Source organism: Hemiscyllium ocellatum, chromosome 2, assembly GCF_020745735.1.
Source record: "Hemiscyllium ocellatum isolate sHemOce1 chromosome 2, sHemOce1.pat.X.cur, whole genome shotgun sequence".
NCBI lineage: Eukaryota > Metazoa > Chordata > Chondrichthyes > Orectolobiformes > Hemiscylliidae > Hemiscyllium > Hemiscyllium ocellatum.
This window is the reverse complement of record NC_083402.1, coordinates 96,744,928-96,766,172: the sequence shown is the minus strand read 5'-3', so window position 1 is coordinate 96,766,172 and position 21,245 is coordinate 96,744,928. Positions and strand designations below refer to the sequence as shown.

The window sequence follows — 21,245 nt, the reverse complement described above, 5'->3', positions numbered from 1 at the left end:
CTTTAGCCAAATGAGAGTATTGAATTATAATATCTTTGCTGTTTTTAATGCAGTATGCTCACAAAAGAAGAGTGCATTTTAATTTTTATGTTTTAAGATTTTAGAGAATATGAGAACTTGAGACTGAGGTGTTTAAGTTCTGTTAATTATTGTTAAGACTTCATTGGCCCCCTTCATATTGCAAATTCAAAGAGTGTTGATCTCCAGCAAAGTTGTACAGTTACTGGTCTGTAACCACCAATTCTGACTGTCATATTTAGGAAGTTTCATTTGGAGAACATATTTTAATATGTTCTGCCTTCGTTTCCCACAAATATGAGATTTAAATCTGAACTGAAACTGCCTCTACAGTGGCTAAAGCACAGCAAATATTTTACTATTTTCTTACTGTTCCAGATTTTGGAAATATTTTTCTTGACAGTTTTCACATTAGGCGAAAGTGAGGACTGCAGATGCTGGAGATCAGAGTCAAGATTAGAGTGGTGCTGGAAAAGCACAGCAGGTCAGACAGCATCCGAGGAGCAGGAGAGTCGATGTTTCAGGCAAAAGCCCTTCAGCAGGAATGGCTGTCACATTAACCAAGTATTAATTTTTGAATAACCTAAAAGGGGTCTCCTGACGGTTTGATTTTAGGACCATTGATTCTTTGTAAATGACTGAATTGTTTAGGCAGTACAATTTAGAAATTTATGGATTGTATAAAACTTGATAATGTCACAAATAGTGACCAGACTAACAGACTTCAAGACGACTGAGCATGTTGAAATAGGCAGACGCAATTTAGTGTAGTTAAATGTGTGACTGTCTTCATACTGAGAGCCACCTTGGCAAGGAAGAAATGAGAGAGTAAATGCAAAGATACTTTCAGCAGCTAACATCGTGTCTAGCGTTTCTTCATTCTCAGATGAAGCACACCTTCCATCCCTCCACAGCCTGATCCAACGGATTCAATCAGCTCCCCAGTCATGAGCACGGAAAGTGAAGAAGCTAACAACAATGAAGAGGAGGCTGGTATGCTTTTTGTCAGTGACCTTCCTTTGGATATTAAAGCATGTGAGCTTTACCTTCTTTTCAATTATTTAAGGGATAAGAAGGTTCACTGATCACGCTAACATCAAAACAGACAGTTGGCTTTGTTACATTTGACAGCAGAGTTGGAGCAGAAGCAGCAAAGAATGCTGTGTTCACTTAGCCTGCTGCTGCATTTCACGCTCAGATGTGCTGGTATCCTCCATCTGAAGCATCTCCGGGAAGTTGGAAGTCTCGTCAGTTTTGTTAAGTATGTAGCTGCCTTCATCCAAGAATTCAGATTTCTTCATGGAGTAGTATGCAAGGACAGACCTAATTTTGTTTTCAGGTTGGACTTTACCGAAGGAGATTTTGGATAACTGGCTCGTTTCCACTCAATGTGGAGGGGGTGGAATGATCACTAAGGACAGTGGATTTAGGAACTTTACTGGTGAACCTTTCGTTTTCCAACGTGGGAGGATCCTGCAGACTCTGCTGCATGGACTGGTAATGTTTGTGTCATAATCATTGTATCTTGTGTCTCAATAACTTGTTTAAGTACTGGCAGTAAGATTCTTATGAAGAAGGTGGTAGTGTCATCTAGGTGGTTATCATGAAATGATAAAAGGAGGGAGTGAGAATGTGTATAAAGTATGAAGAGGTAGGGAAAGAGTTAAATTTAGGGTCGTGTGACAATGAGATGCTGGAAGCAAGGGTAGTGGTTTAATGAGGTGAAGAACATCTATTGCATAATGTCAGTTAACTAGATTGAAGAATATTTATTTTGTAATGCCAAATGGCTTAATCTTTACTGTTGATGTGTGCTGATTGTAACGGTCACCCAATCAATATAGGTGTTTCCTGTAAGTGACTATATAATTCCTTTAGAATCTGCTGTTCGAGAGAAGACTGAGAATTCATGTTCTTAGAACATAGAACATAGAAAAATACAGCGCAGTACAGGCCCTTCGGCCCTCGATGTTGCGCCGACTGAAGCCTACCTAACCTACACTAGCCCAATAACCTCCATATGCTTATCCAATGCCCGCTTGAATGACCATAAAGAGGGAGAGTCCACCACTGATACTGGCAGGGCATTCCATGAACTCACAACCCGCTGAGTAAAGAATCTACCCCTAACATCCGTCCTATACCAACTCCCCCTTAATGTAAAGCTATGTCCCCTAGTAATAGCTGACTCCATACGCGGAAAAAGGTTCTCACTGTCAACCCTATCTAAACCCCTAATCATCTTGTACACCTCTATCAAATCTCCCCTAAACCTTCTTTTCTTCAATGAGAACAGCCCCAAGTGCCTCAGCCTTTCCTCATACGATCTTCCTACCATGCCAGGCAACATCCTGGTAAACCTCCTCTGCACCCGTTCCAGTGCCTCCACATCCTTCTTGTCTACATGGGCAATCGCGCTCTCCAAGGCTCCGAATAAAGATGAAGAAGATAGAGCCATACTGTGTCTCTGAATGTTTGCTTCGACTGATACGGAAATGGGATGACAACACCTGAATCCCTGTTCTACAACACTACCCAGGGCTCCACCATTAATTGTATAACTTACACCCTTGTATGTTTCACTGAAATGTAATACCTCGACCTGCCACTCCTCATCCCATTGACTCAATTGATTAAGATTTTTTGTAATCTTTGATAACCTTCACTTTGACTATACCACTAATTTTGGTGTCATCGGCAAACTTACTAATCATGCCTCCTGTATTTTCATTCAAATTACATATATAAATGAAGAACAAATTTGGACCTACTACCTATCTTTGTGGAACACTACTGGTTACAGGTTTCTAGCGTGGAAAAACAACCCTCCACCATCCTCTGTCTTCAACCATAAAGGCAATTTTGTACCCAATTGGCAATCCCATGTGCTTTAACTTTACTAATTTGTTTACCATGCAGTACCTTATCAAAGGCTTTTATGAAGTGCAAGTAAACAATGTCTGCTGCTCTGCCTTAATAAACTGATTCAAAGCACAAGTCAGTAGTGTGATGGCGTGCTCCCAATTTCATGGATGGTACTGGTGATTGGTCAAATTCGTGGAATTCTCATGCTAAGGGCACTGTGGGTTAACCCACAGCAAGTAGATTGCAGTTGTTTAAGAATGTAGCCCACCACCACCTTCTCAAGGGCAAGTAGGATGGGAAATAAATGCTAGTGATGCCCACATCCCACAAATGAATAATAAAAACAAACTCTGACAGTATGAAACGTGACTTAGCTATCTTGGATTGGGAAATGTGACTGAAAGGAATGACAGTGGCAAAAATTCAAAGACGAATGAGTGAAGTACAAAAAAGTTGTCTGGCTCAAGAGTGAAAAGGGAGCAAAGGCCAAACCATTGTCTTAGAAGGGATATCAGAGGTAGTATTAGATGCGCAAAAAAAAGGCATACAAATTGGCAAGAATGAAAACAATAGACCTGAAAATGGAGTATGTGAGTAAGTTTGCTGGGACCATAAGAAGTGATTGTAAAATTAAAAGGTAAGTAAAGAGAAAAGGATTGAGGAAAACAAATGATGAGCAAGAACAAAGAACAATATAACTCAGGAACTGGCCCTTTGGTCCTCCCAGACTGCGCTGACATATTCTACCCTTCCATACTAAAATCATCTTCACTTACAGGAACCATGTCCCTCCATTTCCTTCCTATTCACGTATTCGTCCAGATGCTACTATTGTGTCTACTTCTACCAACTTGTCTGGCAATGCGGTCTCAGCACTCACCACTCTTACATGTGAAAGGCCTGCCTTGCATATCTCTTTTAAACTCCCCCCTGCCATACCTTGAAACTGTGTCCCCTAGTAATTCACCCATCCAACCTGGGAAATAGCATCATACTTCCCACCCATTCCATTCACAATCTTGTAAACATATATCAGGCCGTTCCTCACCCTCCTGTGTTCTGGTGAAAACAAACTCAGCCTATCCAACTTTCTTCAAGGCTAAAATTCCCCATACCAGACAACACCTTGGTAAACCTTTTCAGTACCCTCTCTGAGGCATCCAAATCCTTCTGGCATGTGGTGACCGTAACTGTACACAATATTCCACTTTAAGCCTAACTAAAGGGTTCTTTACTGTCAGAAATGGGGGCATTTGTAATGTGGAACAAAGAAATGGCTGATGAACTAAATTCATATTTCACTTCTGCCTTCACAAAAGAGGGCACAAATAATGTCACAGAAATGATGGGGAACACAGGGTGTAATGAGAGGAACTGTATTAGTAGATAACATCTGTATTAGTAGATAACTGGCTAAAGAAATTGATGGAATTGAAGGTAGATAAATTCCCAGAGTTTGATAATCCGCATCCCCGAGTGACCAAGTGGAGACTAGGACCTGAAGGCTCAGCCTCAAAATGAAAGGATGACCCATTAGAATTAAGATAAGGAAGAGTTTTTTTTACAGCCAGATGGTGGTTAATCTGTGGAGCTGTTTGATTTGATTTATTATTGTCACAAGTACTAAGATAAGGGAAAAATGCATTGCTGTGGAGGCCAAGTCATTGAGTGTATTTAAGACAGAAACAGGTTCTTGATTAGTAATGGGGTCAAGGGTTAAGGGGAGAAGGCAGGAGAAAGGAGTTGAGAAACAGATCAGCAATGATCGCATGGTGCAGCAGACTCAGGAGGCCAAAGGACCTAATTCGGCTCTTCTAGCTTATGGTCCATGGTCTTGTGTATCAAGGCATGGGAACTTCTAAATTAGTTGGTCCTCTGTACAGAATATTTTTAAATAGTCTTGAGAAGCAGGAAAATTATTGCTGAGGAACAGACCACCAATGAGATTGGAGTGATTGGAAAATTTAGTTGGAGAAGAATGGTGAAAGAGAAAAAAAGACCAACAATTCATGCATTTAACTTTGATTCATAGTGTTGGTACTGAGTTGGAATCTCCTCATTTACTTGGACATCATTACCTTTAGTAATTCAAAATTTTGTGTTCCACAGGTGTGCAATAATGTCGTTGAACAGAATGAGTAGATTTTAATCTTTTCTTTTCTACTCAACTATTTCTAACTATCATGGTCTTAAATCTGTTGTATACACCACACTGTTTAGAAGTCTGAATTTCGCAGGTAACATTTCATATTTGTTTTAATATTTTTAAAAGCATAATTTTAAATAAATAATTGATATGTAATTGAAATTCAATGGATCGGAACCAAACACAAAAAACAGTAAATTGTAGTTTAATAGTTAAGTAAAAAACTTTGGCTCTGAGCACACCAGCAGGCCAAAGGAAGGAATTGCTGACAGGCACACCTCCAAATCTTGCTTCATTGCCGACCGCCACTCCTCATGTTTTTACATGTGTCTGCCAGAATTGAAAATGCTAGCTCATCTAAGTATATTGTCAGAAATGGCAAGAGAACAGCAATAAGATGATCAGGGATAGTCATTTACTCCTGTACTGCAGTCAGTCAAAACACGTACAAAGATAATGTGCCAACCTTCAGCTTTATTGTACTATCTATAGCACAAGCGTGTGAATGCCACTGCTTGGTTTCTATGGTCACTAGTAACAACTATTATGTCATCTCTATTTTGCTCTTTAGTCAGCTGTGTGTGAAAGTGTACATTTTAAAATCAGTAAACCCATACCTCACCTTTTAATTTGATATTCAAGAGTTTTATGAGTTGTAATTCTAATTGGATAAAATATTAAGATAAAAACATGTTTGTTTCTCATTGATATTACCTTTTGTAATTCAATTTCACAGCACATTTGAACAATTTTTACAGCATACTGATGTAACATAATGGTTGGAATCCATTGGTTTAATGTACCGTGTGAAAGACTGTACTAATATGACAGTGGACGAACAGTGGAGAACCTTCAAAGAAATTTGTCAAAGTGCTCAGCAAAAGTAAATTCCGATGAGAAGGAAGGACTGTAAGAGGAGGGGTAACCTACCAACTGTGTCGAAGGACATAAGGCAGGCTATCAAAGTGAAAGAGAAGGCATACAAAGTGGCCAAAGACAGCAGGAATCCAGAAGATTGGGGAAACTTTAAAGGTCAACATAGAACCACAAAAAGAGCTATAAAGAAAAGTAAGATAGAGTATTAGAAAAAAACTAACAATATGAAGACAGATAGCAAAAGTTTCTAAAACGAAGTGGAGTGGCTAAATGTTGGTCCTTTAGAGGATGAAAAGGGGCAGTTATTTATGGGATATGGTGAAATGTCTGAGGCATTGAACAGTTACTTTGCATCGGTCTTCACATGGAGGATACTAATAACATGCCAATAAGTGACGAAGAGACAAAGGTAGTGAGGACCTGGAAACAATTATTATTACGGAAAAGCTAGTGTTGGATAAGCTAATGGAGCTAAGGATGGCCCTGATGGAATACTAAAAGAGATGGCAGGAGAAACAGCAGGTGGACTAGCGATAATTTTCCAAAATTTACTTGACTCTGGGGCAGTCCCGGTAGATTGGAAAATAATAAATGTGACGCCACTGTTTAAAAAGGGAAGTCAACAAAAGATGGGGAATTATAGACCAGTGAGCTTAACCTGTGTAATGAGGAAGATGCTTGTGTTAATTATCAAGGAAGAAATAGCAGGGCATCTTGAAAGAAATTGTCCCATTGTACAGACATGGGTTCATGAAAGGCAGGTCATGCTGCACAATTCTTTTGGAATTCGATGAAGACATTTCAAGCAAGGTGGACAATGGGGACCAAGTGGATGTGGTGGACCTAGATTTCCAAAAGGCCTTTGGTAAGATACCGCACATAGGACATCTGCATAAGATAAGGATGCATGGTGTTAGGCATAGAGTATTAGCGTGGATAGAGGATTGTGGACTGCGTGGACTGACAGGAAGCAAAAATTGGGGATAAATGAGTGCTTTTGGCTGGTAATCAGTAACTAGTGGTGTGCCTCAGTGATCGGTGTTGGGACCACAATTACTCACAATTTATGTAGATGATTTGGAGTTGGGGACCACATATATGGTGTCAAGATTTGCCGATAACACTAAGACGAGTGGCAAAGCAAAGTGTGCAGAGGACTGTGAAACTTTGCAGAGGAACATTGATATATTGAGTGAGTGGGCAAAGTTCTGGCAAATGGAATACAATGTTAGTAAATATGAGGTCATGCATTTTGTTAGGAGTAACAGCAAAATAAATTGTTACTTGAATTGTAAAATGTTGCAGCATGCTGATTGCAGAGGATCCTGGGTGTCCTTGTGCATGAACTGCAGAGGGTTAATCTGCAGGTACAACAAGTAATTAGGAAGGCAAATGGAATTTAGTTTTGCATTGCTAAAAACAGAGAGGTAATGTTACAACTGTGCAAGGTGCTGGTGAGGCAACACCTGGAGTACTGTGTGCAGATTCAGTCTCCTGACTTCAGAAAAGATGTACTGGCACTGGAGGGGGTGTAGAGGAGTTTCACCAGGTTGATTCTGGAGTTGAGGGGTTTGGCTTATGAGGAGAGCCTGAGTAGACTGGGATTACATTCATTGTAATTCAGAATAATTGGGGGGATGGAGTGGGATTTTATAGAAATATAAAATTATGAAGGAAATCAAGAAAATAGAAATAGATAGGATGTTTACACTGCTAGGTGAAACTAGAACAAGAGGGCATAGCCTCAAGATTAGAGGAAGCAGGTTTAGAACTGAACTGAGAAAGACCTTCTTCACGCAGAGGGTTGTTAATTTTTTGAGCTCCTTGCCCAGGGAAGAAGTTGACACTTCAGCAAGCGCTTTCAAAGCTAAGGTAAATACTTTTATGAAATATGAAGGAATTAAGGGATATGGTAAAAATGCGGGTAAGTGGAGCTGAGTCCATGAAAAGATCAGTCATGAGTGTCAGAGTAGGCTCGAAGGGCCGGAAGGTGTACTCTTGCTCCTAGTTCTTATATTCTTATGTTCTATGTTCTAATACTAGAACAGCAATCAAGTATCCACAAACTGGAATTTGAGCTGATAAACATTAGATGCTCATTACTGACACTGAGATAACTTTTAATGTAAGTAAGGTTTAGCTTTTATTGGTAGAGGGATTTAGTTTCAGAGCCACAAGCTCGTGTTGCAGCTGTACAAACTCTGGTGTGGCCATGCTTAGAGTATTGTGTGCAGTTCTGGTCACCGCATTATAGGAAGGATGTGGAAGCTTTGGAATGGGTTCAGAGGAGATTTACTAGGATGTTACCTGGTATGGAGGGAAGGTCTTACGAGGAAAGGTTGAAGGACTTGAGGCTGTTTTCGTTAGAGAGATGGTTGAGAGGTGACTTAATTGAGACATAGAAGATAATCAGAGGGTTAGATTGGGTGGACAGTGAGAGCCTTTTTCCTAGGATGGTGATGGATAGCACGAGGGGGCATAGCTTCAAATTGAAGGGGAGTAGATTTAGGACAGATGTCAGAGGTAGTTTCTTTATTCAGAGTATTAGGGCTATGGAATGCACTGCCTGTAACAGTTGTAGACTTGCCAACTTTAAGGGCAGTTAAATAGTCATTGGATAGGCATATGGACGAGAATGGATAGTGTAGGTTAGATGGGCTTCAGATTGGTTTCACAGGGCAGTACAACATCGAGGGCTGAAGGGCGTGTACTCGGCTGTAATGTTCTATTTCTCAGGTGTGTATGAGTGTAATCCTTATTGTCTTTTGGTGTAGCTTATGACATAATCATAAGGCTCAGTTGAACTTTAAGAATGCTAGATTAGATTAAATTAGATTAGATTAGATTACTTACAGTGTGGAAACGGGCCCTTCGGCCCAACATGTCCACACCGACCCGCCGAAGCGCAACCCACCCATACCCCTACATTTACCCCTTACCTAACACTACGGGCAATTTAGCATGGCCAATTCACCTGACCCGCACATCTTTGGACTGTGGGAGGAAACCGGAGCACCCGGAGGAAACCCACGCAGACACAGGGAGAACGTGCAAACTCCACACAGTCTGTCGCTTGAGTCGGGAATTGAACCCTGGTCTCAGGCGCTGTGAGGCAACAGTGCTAACCACTGTGCCACCGTGCCTACCTGAATTATGAAACCTAAGACATTTATTTTAAATATCTCAAGAAGTGAAAATAATGTAAATAGTTGGCAAGCCTTTGGTATCTTAAATTGTGAGTAAAATTCTTCTTCATCTTGAGGTCTCTGCTGTCAGCAGTTACCACAAAATGCAATTATTTTAATAGTACAGGCTAGGTCAACCTGATGCTCAAACATCAGCTTTTTATGTCATCTGATAGGCATTACACAGACATGGTTAGAAACGATGAAGGCTGTGACCTGAATATTCAAGGACATATGACATTTCAGAAGGACAGGAAGCTAGAAAAGCGTTCTGTTAATAAAAGAGGACCTTAGTTGCGAAAATCAGTTTGGGTGAAGATAAGAAATAGTAAAGAAAAAAACTATGTGGAAGTAATTTATGTACCCCAACTGAATTTATACTGGAGAATAGAGATAGAAAAAAAAAGTGAAGACTTATGAGAAAGATGTAGCAATAATGGGGGAGGCGATGGCCCAGTGGTATTATTGCCCTACTATTAGTTCAGACACCTAGATAATATTTTGGTGACCCAGATGCAGATAGTGGAATTTGAATTCAATAAAAATCTGAAAATAACGATCTATTGATGACCATGCGTCCATTGTCAATTGTTGGAAAAGCCCATCTGGTTCACTGATGTCTCTTAGGGAAGGAAATTGCCATCCTTACTTGGTCCTCACCTACACGTGACTCCAGACGCACAACAATGTGATTGACTGTTAATTCTGGGCAATTAGGAATTGTCTATGAACACTGCCAAGCCAGTGACACCCTCATCGATGAATGAATAAACCAAATCAATGATTTTAACCTACTCCTACTCTTCTCTAATTTATTAGACCAATCAGATTTGTGGAAAAAAAGTGAATGGTCTGTTTATAGTGTTTTGCAAGCAATTTATTAGCTCCCAAAGAACCAGGATTTTTTCTTTGTTTTAGTGTTCAGCAATTGCTGGGGTCTTGAAGTTGGATGTGGAAACTCTTATCCCTCTCGCTATTCCAGCTGAATGCTGGGCTTTTCTTCCTGCTGCTAGAATTATGAGACAATCTATTTTACTGAATTTGCGATTGCTGAGGGGGGTGTTACTACATTGGAACAGTCAGTTAGTAGTTAATGTATTATTTTGTTAAGCATTTGAATAGTTACAGTTAAGACAATTATTTTCTTTAATTTTTATTTTGTTGAATTTAAATTGTACAAAAATAGCGTGTTTTGCTTAAAGCCGAATAATTTGACCAATTGAATCGAATCGTATCTAGAATGTAATGCCTGACACGTTTTTGTTTAAAGTAGGAGAAAGTTAGTGTCCAGGCTATCATCTTAATATATTTTGAGAGGGATGGTCTATTCCTTAACACCCAGTTGCTTGAAAGTGGAGTCTCAGATAGACAGGGTGGTGAGGAAGGTGTTTGGCCTGGACAGGACATTGAGTATAGGAGTTGGGGTGACATGTTGCAGCTATACAGGACATTTGTGAGTCCACTTTCAGAGCTCTGCATGCAAGTCTGGTCAGAAAAGATTTGTAAGAATGTTGCTGGGACTGGAAGGTTTGAATTATTGGGAGACGTTTAATAGGCTAAGTTTTTTCCCCATGAGCGTCGACAGTTGAGGGCTATCTCTATAGAGGCTTCTAGGGGCAAGGGTAGGGTGAATAGGCAAGGTGTTTTTCCTAGAGTGGGGAATCCAAAACTAGAGGACATAGGTTTAAGGTTAGAGGGGTAAGATTTAAAAAGGGCCTGAAGGGTAACGTCTCCGTGCAATGGGTAGCGCTGCCAGAGGAAGTGGTGAAGGTGGGTGCAATTACAATATTTAAAAGGCATCTGGATATACATGAACAGGAAAAGTTTAGAGCAATAGGGGCCAAATGCCGGTAAATGGGACTAGGTCAGATTGGGATATCTGGTTGGCATGGACGAGTTGGACCGAAGGGTATGTTTCCATGCTGTATGACTATGACTAAGTCTGTACAGGTTAGTGGCAGATTAGAAGATTGGACAGACTGTAAAAGCATGCAAAAAATGACTGGAAAAATCTCGGAGAAATTACAGTATGAGAGTAATCTAGCTCTGAATTTAAATCTGTATTAGTTCTGATAGATATTTAAATTTGAAAATAATAGTAATGAATATTGCGTCTCTCAGGAGTGAGTTATGGGAACAAATAATGGAAAATAAGGAAATGGCTGACAAATTAACAGGTATTTTGTATCTAACTTCACTACAGAACATACAAATAATATTCTAGATATAAATATGCCTCGAGATGAATAGAAGGAGAAACTTAATACTTAATAATCACATCAGGAAAAGAGTAATAAGAAAATTATTCAAACTAAAAGTAGACAATCCCCACATCCTGATAGACTTTATCCTCTGTCTTAAGAGACTGCTGAGATAGTAGGTGCATTGTTTTTAATTTGTAATATTTCCTAGATTCATAAAAACTGCAATAGTTTGTAAAATAGGAAATGTAAGTTTTGTATTCTCGAAGGAGGGAGACAAATAGCAGAAAACTACAAAAAGCTTAACATCTGTCATGAAAAATGCTAGAATCTAGATCAGATGGTCTTTCGTGGTTTAGTGCAGACTCAATGGGCCAAATAGTCTCTTTGTTGCTGTGGAGGATCTATGATTCTTTGAGTTGCAGTTGGAATTTCTATGGTGATTCTGTGAGGCAGAGAGCTGGGTGGATAGCACATTAGAGAAGTAATCATAACTCCAGGCTTTGAGGATGAAAGCAGAATGGGAATGCGTGACTGTCAGGCAGCTCAAGAAATTGAGGCAGATGCAGCAGTCCCCTGAGGATCTACTAACTAATCAGTTTTCTGTACTTTGGACACTGGTGAGGACATTGATTTCTCTGAAGACGGTAGTCAGAACTAAGTTTGTGGCACACTGGTGGTTCAGCTGTGCAGGAAAGGATAAAGAAGAAGATGGTAAAGAAGAACTAGAAATATTTGTTAGGTAGTGAAACAGACAGGCCTTGTAGGTAACTGTAGGCTACCTACAAGGCTCCCTGGTTGTGTTGGAATGTGTTGGAAGCAGCTTACTACTCTCTGGCTGGAGAAGTTTCTCCTTATCTCCATTCTTAAAGGTCTTCCCTTTACTCTAAGGCTGTGCCCTCGGATCCTAGCCTCCTATCAATGGAAACTTCTTCCCAACATCTACTCTGTCCAGGCCAGTCAGTATTCTGTAAGTTTTAATTAGCTCCCCCTCCATCCGTCTAAACATCATCACATATAGACTCGGAGTCCTCAAGCGTTCCTTGTATGTTAAGCTTTTCATTCCTGGGACCATTCCTCATGACCCTTGTCTGAACATGCTCCAGGGCCAGAACACCGTTCCTGAGATATGGGGCCCAAAACTGCACACAATACTCCATATGTGGTCTGACCAGAGCCTTTTAGAGCCTCAGAATTACATCCCTGCTTTTATCTTCAAAATAGATGCCATCATTTCATTTGCCTCCCTAACTACAGACTCAATCTGCATGTTTACCTTGAGAGAATCCTGGACTAGAACACCCATGTGTTTTGCACTTCAGACTTTTGAATTTCTCCCAATTTAGAAAATAGTCCATGCCTCTATTCTTCCTACCAAAGTCCATGACTTCAACTTTCACACATTGTACTCTATCTGCCACTTCTTTGCCCACTGCCCTAACCTGTCCAAATCCTTCTGCAGCTTAGCACCACCTCAATGCTGCCTGTCCCTCTACTTATCTTTGTATTGTCTGCAAACCTAGTCAGAACGTGCTCAGTTCCTTAATCTAGATCGTTAATAAATAGGAAAGTTGAATGATTGAACATGTGTGGAGAACTGGTGTAAAAGAAAAGGTATGATTTCTTAAGCATGGAACTAAGGGGCAGATCAGTCTCGTAGAAGACGGATGGATTGCCTCTTAGCAGGACCAGAACTAATGCCTTCGCAGGGGATTCACTGGTGCTGTTTGTGAAGCTTTAGACCATATTGGCAGGGGGGTGAGTGTCCAAAATTGAGCTCTGATTAGAGAGAAGCAAAAGGAAGAAGAAAGGTAGAGAGCAAAAATAGAAGCATCAAGTAGAATTTGAACGGAGAATAATGTTAAAAAAGACAGTCTCAAAGGCTCTTTATCTTAATTCACACAGTATTTGAAAAGAGAGTAATAATTTTGGAGCATAGAAATGGAAGCCATTCAGCTAATTAAGCCTGCCTCACCATTCAAGTTGGTTTGTAACTGATCTTCAACCTTATGATCTCAGCTGATGGTACTAATAGATAAGTTAGATATAGTCAGAACCATACAGCAATTCGTCTATGCTGACCAAATTTCCCAAACTAAAGTAATATCACTTGCCTACATTTGGCTTATATCCCTCTAAACCATTCCTATTCATGTACATGTCCAAATGTTTATTAAATGTTGTAACTATACCTGCATCTACCACTTGCTTTGGCAGTTCATTCCACATATGAATGCCCTCTGCATGAAAAAAATGTCCCTCAGGTTACTTTTAAGTCTTTATCCTCTCCCTCTAAAAATATGCATCCAGCTTTGAACTTTCCAATCTATCCGAGTTAAACGATCATTATTATTCAACTTATCTATGCTCCTCGTGCTTTTATAAACCTCTATCAGGTTACTTCTCAACCTCCTACGATCGATTGAAAAAGGTCCTAGCCTACCTTTTATAAGTTAAACCCTCCAGTCCTGGCAACTCTGTCCAATTTTAAAATATCCTTCCAATAGCAGGGTAACCAGAGCTGTACCCAGTACTCCAAAAAAATGTCCTTCCCAACATCCTGTTCAACCTCAACATGATGTCCCAACTCCTTATACTCAGTGGTCTGAGCGAAGGCAAGTGAGCTAAATGCCTTTTTAACCTGTCTACGTGTGCGTAACTTTCAAAGAATTATGTACCTGAACTGTTCGACAACATTTCTCAGGGCCCTACCATGAACTGTATAAGTCCTGCCCTTGTTTGTTTTACTAAAATGAAAAATCTTACATTTATCCAAAGTAATCTGCCACTACTCGGCTCATTGGCCCAATTGACAAACACCTTATTTTGTAATCTTAGATAACCTTCTTCACTGTCGACTGTAACACCAATTTTGGTGTCATCTACAAACTTAATGACCATGTCTCAAATTTTCATCCAAGTCACTTATAGAAATGACAAACAATAGTGAATCCAGCAAATTGTCTCTGCTGAACACTGGTGGTCACAGGCCTCCGGTTTAAAAAAAACAACCGCTTGAAGAGTATAAAGAATGTAGGGGCATTCTTAAGAGGGAAATTGGGAGGGCAAAAGGGTGATATGAGATAAGATTACCTGCCACTGCTAAGGATTGTAAAATGATTCTGTAAGTATATTAAAAGCAAAAGAACAACTAGTGAGAGAATAGGGCCCCTTAAAGACAGTGAGATCATCTACGTATGGAACAACCTGAGCTGGGAGAGATACTGAATGAAGAATTTCATGTTAGTTTTTATTATGGAGAAAGACAGGGAATTTGGATAAATAAATATTGATGTCTTGAAAACAGTCTACATTACAGAAGTGGAGGTGTTGGAGATCTTAAAAAGTGGATAAATCTGCAAAACCTGAGGAAGTATCTCCCAGGACTCTGCGAAGCTAGCAAAGAAATTGCCAGACCCTCTAGGTGAGATATTTGTGTCATTTATAGCCATAGGTGAAGTACTGGAGGGTGACAAATGTGTCTTTATTTAAGAAAGGCTGTAAGGTGAAACCTTTGAACTATAGACTGGTGAGTCTGACATCAGTGATGAGTAAATTGTTGAGGGATTGAGAGAGGATTTACGTTTGGACAGGCATTGACTGATTAGGGTAATAAGCATCACTTTGTGTATGAGAAATCATGTCTTATAAACTTTTGAGTATTTTTTGAAGAAATAGCCAAAAAGATAGAGGAGGGAAAAGCAAAAGAAGCATCATACCACCAATGGAACTTGAAGCAGAAATGAAAGCTCATGGATGTAGGTTTGCTTGCTGAGCTGGAAGGTTTGTTTTCAGACATTTCATCACCATATTGAGTAACATTTTCAGTTAGCCTCCGGATGAAGCACTGGTGGTGTAGCCCACTTTCTATTTATATGGTTGAGTGTCCTAGGATTGGTGATGTCATTTCCTGTGGTGACATAATTTCCCATGGTGATGTCATTTCCTGTTCTTTTTCTCAGGTGGGTGATAAATGCCACAAAACTACATGACTCACTCTCATTGGTATCCATACATAATGATGAGGAAGGACACCACTTTGACTGGGACAACACAGCCATCTTAGGACAAGCCAAGCAGAGAAATGCAAAAGAATTACTGGTAGCATGGCATTCTAACCGAATGCTATCAGTAAACACATTGACTTCGATCCCATTTACCATCCCTACAAACCTACATCCATGAAAGCTCATCTTAGACTTCAATGGATGTCTTTGGAAGTAGTAAGCCTTCCTGGTTACTGAAAGCACAGTAACTGTAGAACTGGCTTGGCAACAGCCTATTGGAAAATCTTACAGACGAACTTAGCGTGGTACCTTGTATGTTTTTATTTTTGTAGTTTGGTTACTGTGATGTCAGACACTAAATATATTCACACAAAGTCTGCCAAAATTCTTTTAATATATATAAATAAGGCAATTTAGAAAGTCTTAACATTAGCAGCAAAAACAAAGATTCATTTTTTCTTTGCAGTATCTTTTAAAATCACTGCCTTGATCACTGCTACTTCAGCTCTTTAATTTCTTTTTTAAAACGACTCCTTCCAGCCTTTCTTCTCAGACAGATACCGTTTGAAATTTCTTTTTAACACGTAGTAGCCTGAAGACCTCTTTTCAGCTTGAAAAGCTTGGTTACTTTTTTCCAATTTTGAAACCTTAAATTCTGGAGAATGCTAACTCAGTTTCCTCAATCACTTGTCATAAAACAATTCTGCCATCTCAAAGACTAATCTGGTGAATCTGTATTAACACTGTGTCTAGTATATCTTTAGTCCCTTAGATATTGAAACTAAAACTTACAGTACTCCAAGTGAGGTCTTATCAAGGCTTTAAGCAACTGCAATAAGGTATCTTTATTTCCACACTCTAATGCCCTTTGTAGGTTGGCATTAATTTTGTTTTTCTTCCAAATGCCTAATGCACCTACGTGCTAGTTTTTAGTGACTCATGGACAAGGGCATCCAGATTCCTTTAGATACTTATACCTCTCAGCCCTCCTCCTAAAATGAATAACTTCACATTTATTTACATTCTATTCCATCTGCCAAGTTCAGGTCCATTGCATTCCTACCCAGTGTGTTTTCATCAACAAATTTGGAAATACCACAATCGACCCCACATCCAAATAATTTATATACATTGGGAATAGTTGTGGACTTAGGACTGACTCTGTTATGAACAGCATGGCATCCTGATTATCCGGAATTCAGTTAACCAAATGAAATGTTCCCTGCCTGGGTCCTTCGGATAATCTAGGTTCCTTTGTCATTCTCTCCAATCCCATGTGTGCTAATTTTGCATACTAAATCCTTACCAAAAACATTCTGAAAGCACAAATACACTATATTCACTGTTCTTCCTTTGTTTATGCCACAAATAACGTTCTAAGGAACCTCTAAAATTCTAGTAAATGTGACTCCCCCTTCAGAATTACTGTTCAATTTTACTATTTTGAGTCTTAGTTATAACATCCTTTATGGTAGATTATAACATTTATTGTACTGCTGACATCAAACTAATAGGTCTATAGTTTTCCAATCTTTCTTCCTTCGAAAATAGTGAGGTTACATTTGCTGCTTTCTATTCTATAGAAACTGGAGAAATTTGAAATTTAACTGTCAATACATTCACGATGTCTCTAGACATCATCTTCAACATTTTAGCATGAAGCTCACTTAATTCAGGGGATTTATTATCCTTCAGTTCACTTAACTTTTTAAGCACCATCTCTTTACCAGAAGTCCTACTTTTAGTTCCTTGGTTGCACACATCCTTGGGCATTTAAGATTTCTAGGACAGCAGTGATAGTATATTCCATGAATAGCAATGCAAAGTTACTATTTAATATCAAGCATCATTTCATTTTATAGAATCCCTACAGTGTCAAAACAGGCCATTCAGCCCATTGAGTCCACACTGATCCTCTGAAAAGCAACCAACCCAGATCCATTCCCCTCTGCTATAACCTTGCAGTTTCCATGACTAATCCACCCAGCCTGCAATTCTCTGGGCACTTTAGCATGGCCAATCCATCAAACCTACACATCTCTCAACTGTGGGAGGAAACCGGAGCACCTGGAGAAAACCCATGTTTTGGGGAAGAATGTATGTTCACTGTTGTCTACCATACGTTCTCCAGTCCCCAAGTGAAATATATCCATATTTGGCCTAGCTAATAGTATCATGCCTTACAAGTCTTATTGAATTCTTTGAGGACGTGACAGAATAATTGGTGAATGTAGAGCAGTGGATGTGGTGTATATGGGTTTTAGCAAGGCGATTGGTAAAGTTCCCTATGACGGGTTCATTCAGAAAATAAGGAGGCATGGGATGCAGCGAAATTTAATTGTCTGGATACAGAACTGGCTGGCCTGTAGAAGACTGAGGGTGGTAGTAAATGGAAAGTATGCTACCTGGAGCTCGGTGACTTATGGTGTTCCACAGCGATCTGTTCATGGACATCTGCCCTTTGTAATTTTTATAAAATGACTTAGATGAGGAGATAGAATGATGGGTAAGTACGTTTACTGATGGCACAAAGGTTGGTGGAATTGTGGATAGTGTGGAGGGCTGTTTTAGGTTGGACTGGGTCTTGGATAGGATGCAGAGCTGGGCTGATAAGTGGCAGATGAGTTCAACTTAGAAAAGTGTGAAGTGATTAATTTTGGAAAATTGAATTTGAATGCAGGATACAGGGATAAAAGTAGGGTTTTTGGCAGTATGGAGGAACAGAGGGATCTTGATGTCCAATTCCATGGATCCCTCAAAGTTGCCTCCCAAGTTGGTAGAGTTGTCAAGGCGTATGGTGTGTTGGCTTTCATTAGCAGTGGGATTGAGTCTAAGAACTGCGAGGTTATGCTGCAGCTCCGTAAAGCCCTGGTTAGGCCACACTTAGAATATTGTATTCAGTTCTGTTCACTTCTTTATAGGAAGGATGTGGAAGCTTTAGAGAGGGTGCAGAGGAGATTTATCAGGATACTGCCTAGACTGGAGCGTATGTCTTATGAAGAAAGGTTGAAGGAGCTAAGGCTTTTCTCATTGGAGCAAAGAGGAAAGACTTGATAGAGGTGTACAAGGCAATAATAGGTGTAGATAGAGTGGATAGTCAGAGACTTTTTCCCAGGAAATGGCTATTATGAGAGGGCATAATTTTAAGTTGATTAGAGGAAGATTTAGGGAAGCTGTCAGAGATAGGTTCTTTACAGAGTGAGTGGTGGGTGAATGGAATGCACTACCAGCAGTGGTAGTAGAGTCAGATACATTAGGGACCTTTTAAGCGATTCTTGGATAGGCACATGGATGATAGTAAAATTAAGGGTATGTAGGTTAGTTTAATCTTAGAGGAGGATAAAAGGTTGGCACAGCATCGAGGGCCAAAGGGCCTGTACTGTTATATGCGGTATAAGATTATACAGCATAGAAACAAACCCTTTGATCCAACTTGTCCATGCAGATCAAGTTTCCCAAAACTAAACTAGACTTATGAACAAAATCTTTCCTCCCTAAAATTGCATTTAATCAAAATATGGGAAAATTCAGAGAGACTTTTCCCCTTTTAATACTCATCACCCATATAACCCTTTATAGAACGGTAGTCCTTTTCAGAAACAGTCCACAGGTGTTGTCAACTTCCCAAATATTTTTGGATCTGCTTTTTTCCGAATTCTAACTTTGAGTGACAGCCTTTGGACACTTTCTTCAATCTTTGGAGACTTTTTAAATTCACCACCAGCAGTAAAGCCTGGTCCAGCCAGGTCAAGTCAAATCTTTCAGGATCTTTAGATAGCTCCTAGATGCAACTCTCATTTACAAATCTCCCTCCTGTGTCTAGCTATGGTAACTCGAAGCGACACAGTTTGCTGTATCTGTTGACTACACAGAAAACTGCTATCTGACTGTGATATTCATTGCTTTGCAGCATCGCTGTAATTTAATTTCAGACATGACTTCCTCTTCCCCATGGCCACAAGAAGCTAAGTTTCATGCAAGGTTAATTATCTACCATTCATCTTAACTACTTTTTGTCTTTGAAGAAAATGTGTTTATAACCCAGCACCTTGTATTCTGACTTTGGGAGACTCAGTCTACTCATTGAAAATTTAGAATGTGTTGCTATTGTTTCCAAAGTGTAAATACCTTGCTTCTTTCTCCCTATAAAACAATCGCAGCCCTTGATCTCTAACAATCAAATCATCGTAGTTTCTGAAGAAGGACCACTCAACCAGAGTCGTGAACTCTGATTTCTCTCCACAGATGCTGCCAGAACTGCTGAGTCTTTCCAGTATGGACAACAAATCAAATGGCTTTCTCCAGTGCTATAACCATTCTTCCATTTTTATGTCAAATAATGTTGTGAAAGTTAACACAATGACCTTGAAATCAGACAGAACTGGGGATCTTATTTATCCTGTACAACTTGAATATAAGGGCTTGCTTTTCTGCAGGCAGTGTTTATCTGAGATTATGATGTAATGAGCAGCTACATCAAACATTTGGCAGTGGAAGCAATGATATTCAGACTTCATCTGAAGTACTGGTCTATCAGCAAGTCAAAATATCCTGCCCATCTGTACAAGAACACAGAATTCATAAACTTGATGTGCAGCCTTGTATAGGCTGGCAAACAAGAGGAATGGGGTTTTTAAAAAAAGTTAACATCTCAGAATCCAGGTACCAGAAATAACAAAGCTTTACTTCCAAACAAAGTATCATCAAGTGCCCTGAATGTTAACAACCTATCGCAATCTCTCAGCAGAAGCAGATGATGACAAAACTCATGGTATTCAAATTCAGCTAACTTTGTTGTTGTCCCCTAAAGCCTATCAATTTTCTTAACTTAAAGACAAGGTAATTAAATAAGTGCACACACAAAGGCTTATCGTAGTTGTCAGCAGGCCCAATAAACTTAAGGGAGTTAGGTCAAGGAACCTCAGCCCAGTAAGTTACGGTAGTCTGGTAGCATTGAAAGGGCAAATGATCTGTCAGCCACTCGAGGTGGTCAGAGTCAATATGCTCTCTATATAAGAGAGGATGTTGGGCAAACTACCACTGTTGGATCTTCTGGCATTATTTAATGTTGTTTTCCTCCTGAAATAAGATATTAAGGGAGATGAAAATGGGTGGCACAGTTGTTAGTTCTTGTACAGTTGTGGAAGTGTTGTGAGTAATTAGGCAACAAAGAGGGCCTGAGGACAAGTGACATTGTGGATTGAAGTGATAGCAAGAGAGGGAAGATATGTATGAGCCTTGATGCAAGAGGGAGTGAGTATGAGGTATTGGAAGAGAAAGTGGTGGCACTTACACTGATGACGTGGAGGAGGTCTTTGACCTTCTTAAGACAGTGATCTGCATTCCTGCTGAGGCTGCTTTGACCTGGATTGCAAACTTGGACCAGGCTGGCATATTTTTGTGTCTTGACCTCTACTGCTGACCTTGGATGAGGAGGATGTACTGAATGAGAAGGTAAGTAGTGAGGAGGGTATAGCTAGGCTGGTAAGATGGGTTTGAAGAGTGGTGCTGGAAAAGGGCTTATGCTTGAAACATCGATTCTCTTTCTCCTCGGATGCTGCCTGACTGGCAGTGTTTTCCAGCACCACACTCTTCAACGCTGATCTCCAGTATCTGCAGTCCTCACTTTCTGCTGGGTTGATCTGTGGCAAATTAACTTTAATCTGGATAATGCGAAATGATGCACCTGAATAGGACGAACAAATTAAGCGAGTACATGATGAGTGTTAGGGCTCTGGGAAACACCTTGGTGTGCATGGTCACCGGTCCCTTAAGGTAATGGGACAGCTAGTTAACAAGGCATATGAGATATATGCCTTTATTAGCCAAGGCATAGATTTTAGATGGAGGTGATGCTGGAACTGTGTATAACACTCATTGGGACAACAGCTAAAATATTGTGTACTTCTGAAATTCTCATAGAAGGAATGTGATTCCTCTGTAGAGA

General features: G+C 39.9%; 1 protein-coding gene across 2 annotated transcripts in view; it reads left to right on the top strand.

Annotated features, from left to right (window-relative positions):
- Positions 1–21,245, top strand: part of auh (AU RNA binding protein/enoyl-CoA hydratase) — a 331,460-nt gene that overhangs the window by 52,873 nt on the left and 257,342 nt on the right. The window lies entirely within an intron of this gene.